This window comes from Micromys minutus, assembly GCF_963924665.1.
Source record: "Micromys minutus genome assembly, chromosome: 3".
Taxonomy (NCBI): Eukaryota; Metazoa; Chordata; class Mammalia; order Rodentia; family Muridae; genus Micromys; species Micromys minutus.
This window is the reverse complement of record NC_137972.1, coordinates 26,912,435-26,925,817: the sequence shown is the minus strand read 5'-3', so window position 1 is coordinate 26,925,817 and position 13,383 is coordinate 26,912,435. Positions and strand designations below refer to the sequence as shown.

The window sequence follows — 13,383 nt, the reverse complement described above, 5'->3', positions numbered from 1 at the left end:
GAAAAAAAAAAACAAAAAATAAACAACAAAAACAAAAAAACCCAAAACAGGTACCTGTCTCCAAGTCACCTGAAGCTACAGAGAGCCCTGTCCTAATGTTCAGAATGCCACCTCTCCACAGACATCCCTGCGAAGCTGGACCTGGAGACCAACCTAAGTCTATAAAGGAGGGACCACAAAACTTACCCATGAGATCGCGCTTTTCGAAACACTAACCAAGAAAGGACAAGGCCCAGGCCCTCCTCTCAACACCCTCCCTCACCTCCAGGGGAACACACCTCTGGACTTCCACTGCCATGCCTCCCATCCAGGCCTGAGTCACAGCACAGTGACCTCCACAAACTACAAGGGCGAAGTGTAGAGGAACAGGAGTCAGAACTGAAGGGGCCTTTAAGACAGCCTGATTTACAGAAAGCCAGTAAGTGCCAGAGAAGAGAAGGTATACACACATCCCATCTCTAAAACAGAAATAAGGACAAAAATCTAAGGGAAAACCAGGACACAAAAACGGGCCACATGGGACAGATAGGTTCTGGGGATTTGCGATTGGAGTTTGGGGCTTCCAATTTCAGGAAAACAAAACAAAATAAACAAACGAAAAAAACACCTCTTTAGTGTCCTTTAATGGTTGCAGTGCTACCAGCACCATACTGAGTGAGGAGACCCCAGAACCTGAGGAGACTCCCCAGAGTCAATACTCCTGAGGGCTTACAGCAGCCACCTCTGAGGAGCTTTCCTGAAACCTTCATGCATGGCGTCTGGAAGGATGTCAGGGCGAGGCTCCCACCAGTACCGACCCAGGTTCCAAATCAGGCTTCGGGGAAGAGTTGAGAAGAAAGCCACAGGGGTGGGGAAGCAGGGAGGACAGAGACCAACTTTAGAAAGTCTGAAAGAAGACTCACATGGCACAAAAAGACCCGGCTGTAACCACAGGGACGAAGTCAGGAAATACAGCCACGGCAGTGGTCACGGCAGACGGAGAGCCAGGGGGTCAGGCTGGGATTCAGAAGGCAGAGGTTTAAATTTAGCCAGGTAAACAGACGCCCAGGGGTGGCAGCGGCTTGGGAAAGGCAGGGCAGTCACCTGTCCTCTGGCACCACGGGGTTTCTTGCTGAGAGAAAAGGCCCAGACAGAACTGAATGCACAGCAGGTTCATTTCTGGGACTCCACCAACCATACTGCTAGAAGCATGCAGTGTGTCTAAGAGAAAGGTGCAGGCCCTCCCAGTGGTTATCATCCCTAAACCCTGGATTCCCTGAACTCCCAGATGTAGTCTGAAAATGCTGAACAAACCAGCCTAGGATGCCTGGATATGAGAGTCCCAGCTCTCTCCCCACACAGGGATGCATCATATCTCCTGCTGTCCCAAGTTACAGAGGCTTGAATACAACCACTGCTTATTGCAGCAGAACAGAAGCCCCCGAGGACTACACGAGCTGCGGGGCTGGTGGATGCTGAGCAGGGTAAGGAGCTGATGTTAGTGGTGTGGAAAGGAACTGGAACCGGGGGAGCAAACTCTGAATCGAGGGCTGCTCCCATCACACTACAGACACTGGGGTACGGAGCCACCTTAGAAGTCAGAGCACATCTGCCTGGCCTCTGCCCCTTTCAACAACCAACAAAATTCTTTTTTGAAAACCTTGTTTGGGCGAGGAATGAGCCCAGGCACTGATTACTAGACTGGCAAGATCAATGCCCAGGGTTCCAGCCCCATCATGGCAAACAAAGTCTTTCAGTTGCTACTAGGGCTAAGAGAAGAGTGAAACACACAGGAAAAGAGCAACCCAAATGTCTCCCAGCAATTTCAGGAAGTGTGTATGTGTGTGTGTGTGTGTCTGTCTGTCAGTCTGTCTGTCTGTCCATGCTGGGGATGGAACCCAGGGACTGAAACACACAGTAAGCACACACTCTACCACTGAGCTGCACTCCAGCCTGGCTCTTTAGCTTTTATGCTTTCTAGACAGAAAACTAAGGATCATTTCCAACCAATAAGAAGCTCTGGAAGGTGGCACAATGACACATGAACTATAGAGGTGGCAGGTTCCAGACACTGTAGGCAAACACCATCTCTTGCATTCTTAGATACTCAAGAGTATCAGAGCCTGGGAAAGGGCCAGCAGGCGCTCCCAAGCCTGGATGAGCTCCCTTGGCTAGCAGATCCACACACTGTCACAGAGTCTCTGGTCGGCTTTAAGAACAGAGTGGGGAGGGGCAAAAAAGGGAAAGAGGGCTGGGCATGGTGGTGCACACCTTTAATCCCAGCACTCGGGAGGCAGAGGCAGGCAGATCTCTGAGTTTGAGATCAGCCTGTTCTACAGAGTTCCAGGACACCCAGGGCCACAGAGGGAAACAATGTAAAACAACAACAAAAAGCTCAAAGAGGATGTCTGTCACAGCTGTTCACGTGTCTGCCACCTGCACCTGTTGGTTAGGAACCCCGGCTTCAGGCACAATTCTTTTCTTGGGCTCTTGCCCCTTCAACATCGTAGGAAGACACAACACTCCTCAGGACACTGGCCCTCAGTATCTCTGGGTATTGGTTTTGGCTCCTCCTCCTTGCTATTTATAACTACTAATCATGTGTCAAAGAGAGCCTTGACACTATTTTAAAATAAAAGGAAACCATCCCCCCCCAACCCCCACCCTACCCCCACCCCGCCTTGCACCAAGGTAGGGTTTTTGCTAGGTCAGGCCTGTGGTCGCTGGCCTGGCATCTCCAGCCTGTGCCTGAGATCGGGCTAAATAAACAGGCTCTCCGTGTGAATCCAGGCAGGAACAGCGGTGCAGGGGAAGATACGCCAGCTTTCTGAGAGCGTACCCACTACTCACTGTGCTGCCTGGCCAGTTACAAAAGAGGAACCCTGAACGTCCACATGAGCATGCCTGAGTGCTAGTTTCTGACAAGGAGTGAGTCCCTGCTTGCCTGCTCTCTCTGCTTCTGTACTGACAGCCAGAGCACCAAAGTTCTGGCAAATGGGAGCCTTTCCCCGAGGTGGTCTGAGTAGTTCAGAAGACTGCTAACTTGACCCTGAGCCTTTTTCTTCTAGGTACCAGGTTTACATTGCCCTTGGTGGCAGCTGCTGAAAGCTTTGCCAACGTGGCCTGGTAGCAAAAGCAGGGAAAGGGGACCTTGGTAATGTGGGCAAACGTTTCCTCCCCCATCAATTCACTGAGAAACTCAGCCTGGGCCTGAGTCACCTCAGTTTCTCTGCCTGCAAAACAGAACCGATTGTTCTAGAAGCAGAGTGAGCATTGTCCAACAACGATTTTTAAGGATGCGAATACCCAAGAAAGTTGGGTTTGACCAGAGTGTTGGGCCAGATACCTTCCGGGGCGCCCCGCCAGGATGGAGAGAGAGATGCAGAGGAGCAGTCGAGAACCAGACAGCACCACGTCTCCAAGTGTGTGACCCGCTCTGGCCTGGGGCAGGAACTTGGGCTAAAATCATCCCTTCGCAATACCTGTCGGAGACACTCCGGGCCGTTCGTTGCGCGCAAAACTGCAGCTGGGCCCGGCGAGCGGGGGAAAGCGGAGCAGCTCCCGGGCCCCCCGCTTTGCGGAGGCGACGCGCAGCGCCCCGGGTGCCAGCCCCACTCCGGGCCACACGCCGAACGAGCGCGGAGCCCCAGGACGCTCGCACCCCACCTGCCCGCGCCAGGCACCCGCGCGCGGCCCCAGCTTTGTTCGCGGCGGCCCGCGGTGCCGGTCGCCGCGCGCCCCTTTCCCGCCACCTGGCCACACAGCGCCCTCGGCCGGCGCGGGGCCGACTCCCGAGCTTACCTGCGGGGGCTGCGGCGTCGGGTCGGCCGCGGGACGGGGCAGCCTCGGCTCAGCGCGCGGGCCGCTCGCGCAGCCGCCCCGCACTCCTCATCGGCGGCCGGAGCCTGCCTGCTCTGAGTGCCGGGTCCGCCCTGAGTGGCGCTGGGCGCCCGGAGCTCGGGCTCTGCCGCAAGCTGCGCGGGCTCGGGGTCCGGGGAGACGCGGCGTCCCCACTGTCCGTTCCGGTGCCGCCGCCGCCACCGGCCTGGAGCGCGGGGACCCCGGGAAGTTTCGGCCCCGACTTTGCGGCGCGGTTGGCGGCCACGGCTCGAGTGCAGCGCCGGCGCGGGGCGCGCGATCCCGGGGCTCCGCCGCCTGCGCCCCGCCCCGCCCCGCGCCGCCTCCCCGCCCCCCGCAGCCCGCGGCCGCGCGCGATGCCCCCCTCCGGAGGCCTCCTCCCCGGCGCCGGACCGGCCCCCGCACCTGCCTCCCGCGTCCCTCGGCGCCCACCGTCCCGCAGGCTCAGCGGGGACAGTGCACAGGAACCGCGCGTGGACGTGGAGCGCGAACGCGTGACTCACCGGTCCCCTTTGGGGTCCGGAGCCGGGAAGCGGCTGGGGAACTCTTTCAACTCTGCAAGCCTGGCTCCTTGGGATCCACACAGGCAGGTCTCAGACTGGGACCCTGATGCCTGGATTGTTCGAGAGGAAAAGGCTTCTTTCTGTCAGGACTTAAGGCTGAGTTAGTCTCCGGATAAACATGAGGCACATAAAAGGACCCTGCCGTTAGTAGCCTACAAAGGTCACTAGAGGCCAGTGTTTGGCCTTAGCTCAAATTTAAACACTTTTATGGTGGTTCCTAGAGTCTGTTAGTCTGTTACCACACAGAACACCACAGTGAACTGAGCTGCCCAAAGGAACCGGGAAAGGTGAAAGGAATTAGAAGAGGCTTTGGGGAGGCCAGGCCTCCAGCTGGTGGCAGGACCCCGTTCCAGACCCTGGTTACATGGTGCCTACCAAGAGCGAACGATCTGAATCCAGACTGCAGGTTGTGAGTTCGTCACCCTGCTAAAGAAATTCCCTCGAAATTCAGTTCAGTGAAGGGAAGGAACCAGCAGTAATAATCAAAGACATTATACTTTTGACTTAGAAATCAAACCAGGGGACAGAATCCCCTTTCTGGGTACTGCAGGAACCACGAACTCACCACACTGATGAGGTGTAAGGCGCTGTTGTCCTCAGGGGTTACAATTGGAAGGGTTAAGAGATATTTTCCCCAAATGACCCCCTAATTGGGAAGAAAGACTTTTGGAATTGGGGTGACAGCAGCCCAGGTACTCTATGACTTTTTTCACTTGGAAGTGAGTGTGGTTTATAAGACCTGGTCCAGCCAGTAAATCAATGCTTTACGATTGTTATAGGACCCTGACCTCTCAAGGAATCTAGTTCAAGGGCTTTATCCTTGGGGACACATGAGACAGGAGAGAGCCGTCTAAAACAAGCACAGAATCTCTGGATCTGCTTTGTCAGTTTATAATTGGCTCCACTCTCCCCCTCTAGTGAATCATTCGTTCTGGGGTTCTGGCTTTGTGGAAGTTTGAAGTTTGAGGGAAAGCCTGGAGCTCATAATCACTCCAGAATGCCACTTGGGAACAGAAGCAGAGCACTGCCTGGGGTTCAGTTCCTGAGCTCTCACCACGGGAAGTTTCAAGTCTAGAGAAACAGGGTGTGAAGAGGCGGTCCTCTAGAATGCTCACACTGGGTCATTTTGCTCTGCCCCTTGCTGTCTGCAGGGTGAGGACAGCCAATGGGTGAAACAACTCAGCTAGCCAGCCAGCACAGCCCTCCTTTCCTCTTTTGTCCGAGATACATCAGATAGTGGCCCTGTGGGAAGCCCTGCTCAGGTAAGACACACGTCTTTGGCATGCTGCATACCCTGGGTCATGAGCTAGAGAGGTCTATACGGAACTTCTGTTCCAGAGGTAAGGCTGGCAGGATGGTCTGCTTTAGGTCAGTTGTCAATCTGGCAGGATCTAGAATTGCTTTGGAGACAAATTTCTGGGCTTGTCTTTGGAGGAGGTTTTGGGCTGGGTTGGTTAGGGGGTAAGACTCACACTAAATGATAGGATAAATAGGAAAGAGCTGAACACGAGGATTCGTCACTGTCCGGTCCTTGATTATACATGGAATGTAGCCAGCCACCTCAGTCCCCACCGTGATGACCAAAATACACACTTTCTCCAACAAATGTATTCTTAATATGTGAGGTTCAAAACGAAGGAAGGGGGTCGGGAGTAGTGGTGCCTGCTTTTCATCCCAGTACTGAGACAGAGGCAGGTGGATCTCTGCGAGATCAGGGCCAGCCTGGTCTAGAAAGTGAGTCCAAGGCCAGCTGGTCTACATAGTGAGACCCTGTCTCAAAACAAGCAAATAATAATATAAAATAATAAATAAAAAGAAGGAAGGGCAAGAAGTTTGGACTACACGGTGAGGTCCTGTATCAAAGGAAGAAGAGAAAGAGGAGGAGGAGAAGGAGGAGAGGAAGCAGCAGCATCAACAGCTGGGTTTGGTGGTACACGCCTTTAATCCCAGCACTCAGAGGCAGAGGCAGGCAGAGATCTATGAGTTCGAGGTCAGCTTGGTCTACAGAGTGAGTTCTGGGAAAGGCAGGGTTACACAAAGAAACTTATTTTTGAAAAACCAAAATAAATAAGTAGACACAGAAACAAATACATAAATTAAGGGAAGGAGAGTGGGCAGATGGGAGGGAAAGGAAGGCAAACCTGGGAAAAATACTTGGTCCTACAGGAATTTTAATGACTCTGGCTCTGATTACTAAAGAGACTATCTTCAGCATGCACAGGCCAACACCCTCATTTGAGGGTGTCTTCTAAGCCCGAACAACTGAAGAGGAAAGGGGAACTCCTTGTCTCTTGGGGCTTTCTCTTCAGTGTATCCTTAGACCAGCTGTTGCCAGACCTGAGAGGCCTTGGGGAAGAACTTTGGAGAGTTGATTCTCTATGCAGAACACCTTCCTGTGGTAATCCTCCAGACTAACAAAGGCTGCTCACTGGGACCATTGCAAAGGGTTTGTTTAAGATGCACAGGAAATGTCCCCTTTCAGGAGGGAGGGGGAGGACTGACCCATGAGCCTGCAAACCTAGAACAAAACCGTGAGGCAAAGCTGATGACTTTTAGCCTTGATGACTGTCCTCCAGCCCCTGGCCCGCAGTGCACTTGGTAAAAAGCATTCATCTTCTGCTGAGTACAACACAGAAGCTAGTGTCCTTCTAAGAATAAGAGCTTTCAAAAGTGGTGAATCTGACCCAGTGCAAATGGATTACCCCAGACTCACAATAGCTGGGACACTTTGGGGACTGTTGGTTAGGGAGGCGTCCACTTACATACTTTTCAGCGGTGTCTGTGTCTTATTTCCTCTTCTGCTGATAAAACCCTGACAAAAACAGCTTAAGAGAGGGAAGTTCATTTGGGCTCACACTCCAGAGGACTTTCTGCTCACCATGTTGGAAAGGGTCTGCTACCACACTACATCAGCAGTTCGAACACAGACAGAATAGGATGTAGGACTGAGCTATTGAGTGTCAAGGCTGGGGCTGCAAAGATGGCGCCTTTTTTTGAGAGTACTTGCTGCTCTTGCAAGGGACCTGGGTTCAGTTTCCAGCACTCACATGGCTGCTTGCAAGCACCATAACTCCAGTTCTATAGATCTCTTCTGGTCTCTGCAGACACCAGTCACATGGGCAGTGCATATGTAAGCAAAACACTCACACATGTAAAATAAAAAAAAAAATAAGCCTTTCCAAACAGCAACACCAGCCAGGAAACAAATGTTGAGACACATTAGCCTTTTGGGGGAATTATACTCTGGGTGCCAGTAGGCTCATGGGCATCTCGTGATGCAAAATACATTTAATCCAACTTCAAAAGTTCATAGTCTTTAACAGTTCCAACAGTACTCCAAAGCTCAAAGTCAAAAGTCTCTTCTGAGACGCAAGGCCATCTCTTAACTGTGACTACCTGTCTTAAAAAACAAACAAACAAACAAACAAACAAACAAACAGAAAACTAACAACAATAAAACCAAATTGCATATTCCCCATAGATGATTGCATGACAGAGAGGAATGGGAACATAGCAAAGGAAGACTGGGCCAAAGCATGACTAAAGCCCAGCGGGGTTTGTTTGGGGAGTACAGTTTCAGTGGGTTAGAGTCCATGACCATAATGGTGAGAAGCATGGCAGGCAGGCATGGCACTGGAACAGTAGCTGAGAGCTCACATCTAATCCAGAGGGAGGAGGTTGGGTGAAGATGGGGGAAAGCACCTGAGCCTGGCATGGACTTTTGAAAGCTCAAAAGCCACCCCCATTGATATATCTCCTCCAACAGGGCACACCTCCTAATCCTTCCCAAACAGTTCTATCAGCTGGAGACCAAGTACTCAAATGTCTGAGCCTATGGAGGCCATTCTTATTCAGAGTACCACAGACCTCTTGGTGTCCCCCCCTTGATCTTTACTAACAGTGCCATCCTCACGTTTGCCCAATTTGACTTCAAATGCTTGTCTCTTCCCTTTCTGGACAGATTCCAGAGGGCAATGGTTCTGGGGATTAAACTCAGGTCATCAGGCTTGGTGCCAAGCACGGTTACTGAGTCACCTCATCAGCCCAGAATGCCTGGAATTTAATCCCCATTTCTCTTCTCCCAAGAGAGCCATTCCTTTAATGAGTGGATATTTCACACCTACCTAGAATGAAGCAGTTGAAAGTGTCATTAAACACTGGCAGAAGTGGACATGGCATTTGATGGGCTGGGCATGGTTTCATCCCTTTGTTACTTGTGAGGGGCCTATTGAGAAAAGATGGGGAGAGAGTGGCCATGATGCTGTAAACAATGGCCCCAGCATAGGGCAAAGGTAAGTTATTATCTGGAATGGTGGTTGACAAGAGATGCTATCTCGCCACCTCTACCCTTTGGGTGGCCAGGAAACTATGCCTCATAGAGTCCTGACTGGTCTCAAACCCACTGTGTACCTGGAGATGTCTTGAACTCCTGATTCTCTGGTCTGTGCCTCTTGAGTGTGTGGTCATGATGGTTAATCTTGGATATCAACTTGAATAGACCTGAAATCAAGGTCAGCCACTGGGCACACTTGTGAGGACATATCCTCTGTTTTTCTTTAGAAAAGGACCAGTCTCCCATGGCATAGCACATTGCAGTAAGACTAGGCTCCTCCCTCTCTTATTAAAGCTAGACGAGGCAACCTAATAGGAGGAAAAGGTTCCAAAGGCAGGCAACAGAGTAGGGGCAGCCCCTGCTCCCACTCTTAGGAGTCCCACGTGAAGACAAGGCTACACAACTGTAACATACGTGTAGAGGGCCTGGGTCAGTCCCATGCAGGCTCCCTGATTGACAGCTGAGTCTCTGTGAACCTCTATGAGCCTGTTAGTTGATTCTTTGAGGGTTTTTTTTGGGTTTTTGTTTTGTTTTTGTGGTGTCCTTAACCCCTCCCTCTGCCTCCTACAATCCTCCTTCCCCCTCTTTGGCAAGGTTTCCTAAGCTCAACCTAATGTCTGGCTGTGGGTCTCTATATCTGTTTCCGTCAGTTGCAGGATGAAGCCTCTCTGATAGCAATTAGGGTAGGCACCAAACTGTGAGTACAGCAGACGATCATTAGGACTCATTTTCTATCCTCGGTCTCTGGGCATTTCAGCCTCTGGGTCGTGGTCCTACAGTCAGTGTCAGGGGTGGGCTCCCTCTCGTGGCATGAATCTCAAGCTGGACCAGCCATTGGTTGGCCACTCCCACCAGGTCTGTGTCACCTTTACCCCAACACATCCTGCAGACAGGACAAATTGTAGGTTGTAGGTGTTATGGCTGGGTTGGTGCCCCAGTCTCAAACTCTTGCCTGGTTTCAGGACATGGCTGGTTCAGGATCAATATGCCCCGTTGTTAGGAGTCTTAGGTAGGGTCACATGAGGGAGTTTCTTGATCAGGTTATTTGAAGTGGGAAGATCCACCCTCAATGTGTGGTACCCTCTGGTGGCCGCCAGATAAAAGGAGGGTGCTTCTTGCCTCTTTGCTTTCATATTTTGTTGGTGAGTTCATCTACTCTGTTGCTGTGGCTGCAGCTGCTGCTCCAATACCGTCTTCTGCTGGCATTAGAACTCAGCGAATCCATTCTTCCAACATGGACTAAAGACCAGTGTCTCTCCAGGAATCTTTCGGCCTGAGTCTAGGACTGCTAAGCATTTAGCCAGACTCATGGGATAAGCAGCTATGGGGTCCTCAGCTCTTCGATGTGAAGGTAATCATTGTTTGACTACACACGTCACGCTGAGTGGGCCAATCTAATAAATCTATTTTTGATATTCATTCTATTATTTTCTTTCCTCAAGAGAGCCCTGTGTAAATATCCCTACATCGCCTTTGTCTCCTATCTCTGGCAATGAGTCCCATTCAAAGGGGCACTAAGAGGAAACAGAGGCAGGTGTCTGTCCCTAGGGGACGTGAAGTCATGTGCAGCTAGGATAGAAACACATCTGACACCAGATGATCCTGTCAATTCTTAGGTAGCAAAGTCTCAACCAGGGTCTTTTGTCCTTCCTTGAGAAGCTGGTTCACCTAAGCAGGACACTTTCCCTCTCTGTGACTTCCAAAGAGCACAGGCTTGCTCTGTCATCCCTAAGATTAAACAAATACGATCGGGTCAAAGAAGATGAAGCGAGATGGAGGCCCAAGTTGAGAACCATGACTTTGAGCCATGTGCATACTGTTTTGGACGTTGGCGGGGGGGGGGGGGGCATTTAAGCACTGACAAGGAGAAAGAGAGAACAGAAACGAGCTTACAGTGCCTGGAGGTTGGAGATGTTGGGTGATAACCCAAAAGCCAGGCTGCCAAGGGTCAGGGAAGACATAGGTGCAGGTAATGCCCACTTATTTAAGAAGAGGAAATAGGGAATTCAGAGGGCCATGGGAGTCATGTGGGGCTCCCTACAATGGGGAGGCTGTGGGTGTGAGAGAGCCGTAGGAAAGTGCATGGGGGAGCTAAGAGCAACTGGGTTCCCTGGAAGACTAGAAGAAAGAGGAGAAAGAGGCAGCGGCCTGCTGTGGAACCAGAGAGTGGCTTTTACCCACAGGGTGGACCATCTTGGCGGAGGTTGTCAGGAAGAGCAGCAATGTGGACAGAGCCTCTGGCTGAGGGGCTGCTCTGCTTCTGGGGATATCTGGGTGGCATGAAAGTCACTCCAAGTCAGGGGACAAAGAGCGCCTCAAGGTCATGTGTTCACAGTTCTTTGGGAGCAATGCTGGGTTGAATTAAGGCCTTAATAGGAAGAAAATTCAAATAAAGTTTCCCAGGCTGCACTTTGGCCTTCTAGCAGCTGGCATCTGTTCCTTTTAAGTTCCCACATGTCCTGATTATCAGACCAATTTGGGACACAGCCTCTGGATCCCATGGGTCTAGCACTCCCGAGAGCACAGAGGCCTCATGGGTCCAAGCAATCGGCATTGTTCAGTGCCCAGGCTGTAACAGTGCCTTCCCCGGGCACTCAGGACTCATCCCCAAAGTTGTTTTGGGGCTCAGTCCTCACCAGTTTTTGTTGAACGGTGCTAACAAAGACAATAAGGGAAACCCACAGAAGATGCAAACATCCGAAGGAAAGTGACAGTTTGTCTCTGGACCTGTAATCATCATCAAAGGATGCCGTTCGGCTCTGCAAGCTAGAAGGCTTTGCAATACAATTTCTACCTGGAGCTTTTGTCTAGGTGGGGGAAAAACACAACTAGGAGAAGGGAATGGTCAGGCAGCGTCTCTTTATGTAGCCCTGGCAGAGACCCACAGCCAAACACTGGGCAAAATTCAGGGAGTGTTATGGAAGAGTTGGGGGAAGGACCGAGGGGTCTGGAGGGGATAGAAACTCCACATAAGACCAAGAGAGTCATAAACCTGAACCCTTGGGGGCCATCAGAGACCGAACCACTAACCGAAGAGCATACATGGGCTGGACCTACCCTCCCCTCTGCACATGTAGCAGATGTGTGGCTTGGTCCCCCAACATCTGGAGCACGGCCTGTCCCTAAAGCTGTTGCTTTCCTGCCTCTAACTGGGCTGCTCTGTCTGGCCTCAGTGGGAGAGGATACATCTAGCCCTGAAGAAACTTGTGCCCGGGTGGGGGGTGGATACCCAGGGAGGATCTCCACCCTCTCAGGAGGAGGGGAGAGGGTGGAGAGAGAGACTGTGTGAGAGGGATCCAGGAGGAGGGGAGAGGGTGGGGGGAAAGACTGTGTGAGGGGTCCAGGAGGAGGCGGGCAGCAATGAGGAGAGGGTGGGGGGAGAGACTGTGTGAGAGGGATCCAGGAAGAGGGGAGAGGGTGGGGGGAAAGACTGTGTGAGGGGTCCAGGAGGAGGGGAGAGAGGGTGGGGAGAGAGACTGTGTGAGGGGTCCAGGAGGAGGGGAGAGGGTGGGGGGAGAGACTGTGTGAGGGGTCCAGGAGGAGGGGAGAGGGTGGGGGGAGAGACTGTGTGAGAAATCCAGGAGGAGGGGAGAGGGTGGGGGGAGAGACTGTGTGAGAGGGATCCAGGAGGAGGGGAGAGGGTGGGGGGAGAGACTGTGTGAGGGATCCAGGAGGAGGGGAGAGGGTGGGGGGAGAGACTGTGTGAGAGGGATCCAGGAGGAGGGGAGAGGGTGGGGGGAGAGACTGTGTGAGAGGGATCCAGGAGGAGGGGAGAGGGTGGGGGGAGAGACTGTGTGAGAGGGATCCAGGAGGAGGGGAGAGGGTGGGGGGAAAGACTGTGTGAGGGATCCAGGAGGAGGTGGGCAGCAATGAGGATGTCAAATTAACTAGTCAATGGGAAAATAAATGAAGTGAAAACCACATCCAACTTTGTTTTTCTAAATAACTTTTATTTTTAAAATAATAATATGATTACTCAATTTCCTCCTGCCCTTTCTTCCTTCTAATTCCTCCATGTGTTCTTCTTGTTCTCTCTCTCAAATTCATGGCCTCGTTTTACTGGGTTGTTGTAACACACACACACACACACACACACACACACACACATACACACACAATTTTAAATGCATAAATGCAACCTTCTTGGCCCACGTTTTTGAATTTTATTTATTTTTAACCTTTAATGTTTTATTTTTGAGATTATAGTCACATCATTACCACCTTTCCTTTCCTCCCTTCAAAGCCTCCCACATTCCCTCTTGCTCTCTTTCATAATTGTTCTTACATACATGCATGTGTAAATACACACATTCCTACATATGTAAACATAGCCCGCTCAGTCTGTATAATGTTTCTTGTATGTGTGTTCTCAGGACCGACCCAGTTGCCATTGCTAACTGCATTATGGAAAGCCCAGGAGGCCTCAGTCCTACACCAAGAACTCCATCAACTGTAGTGGTTTTTGGCAGGATATGGAAAGTGTGGATCACTCGTGGTGACAGTCAGTCCCATTGTTTCAACATTCAGAATCAGTTCAAGACTCTAGCTCATCACCCCATCCCCACCCCCAGTACCCTGGTATTTTTTTACTTTAGTTTGACAAGTTTCTGGGTCCCAGTGTGTAACTAAGTTTAGCAGTTCTTATTACTC

At 51.5% G+C, this 13,383-nt stretch overlaps 1 protein-coding gene across 1 annotated transcript in view; it reads right to left on the bottom strand.

Annotated features, from left to right (window-relative positions):
* The window catches only part of WNT5B (Wnt family member 5B), a gene marked incomplete at its 3' end in the record, with an annotated part of 107,453 nt that extends 103,547 nt beyond the window's left edge, over positions 1 to 3,906 (bottom strand). The window contains exon 1 of the mRNA XM_080914870.1: positions 3,781 to 3,906. The remainder of the gene's footprint in view (positions 1 to 3,780) is intronic.
* Positions 3,907 to 13,383: the final 9,477 nt, after the last annotated feature.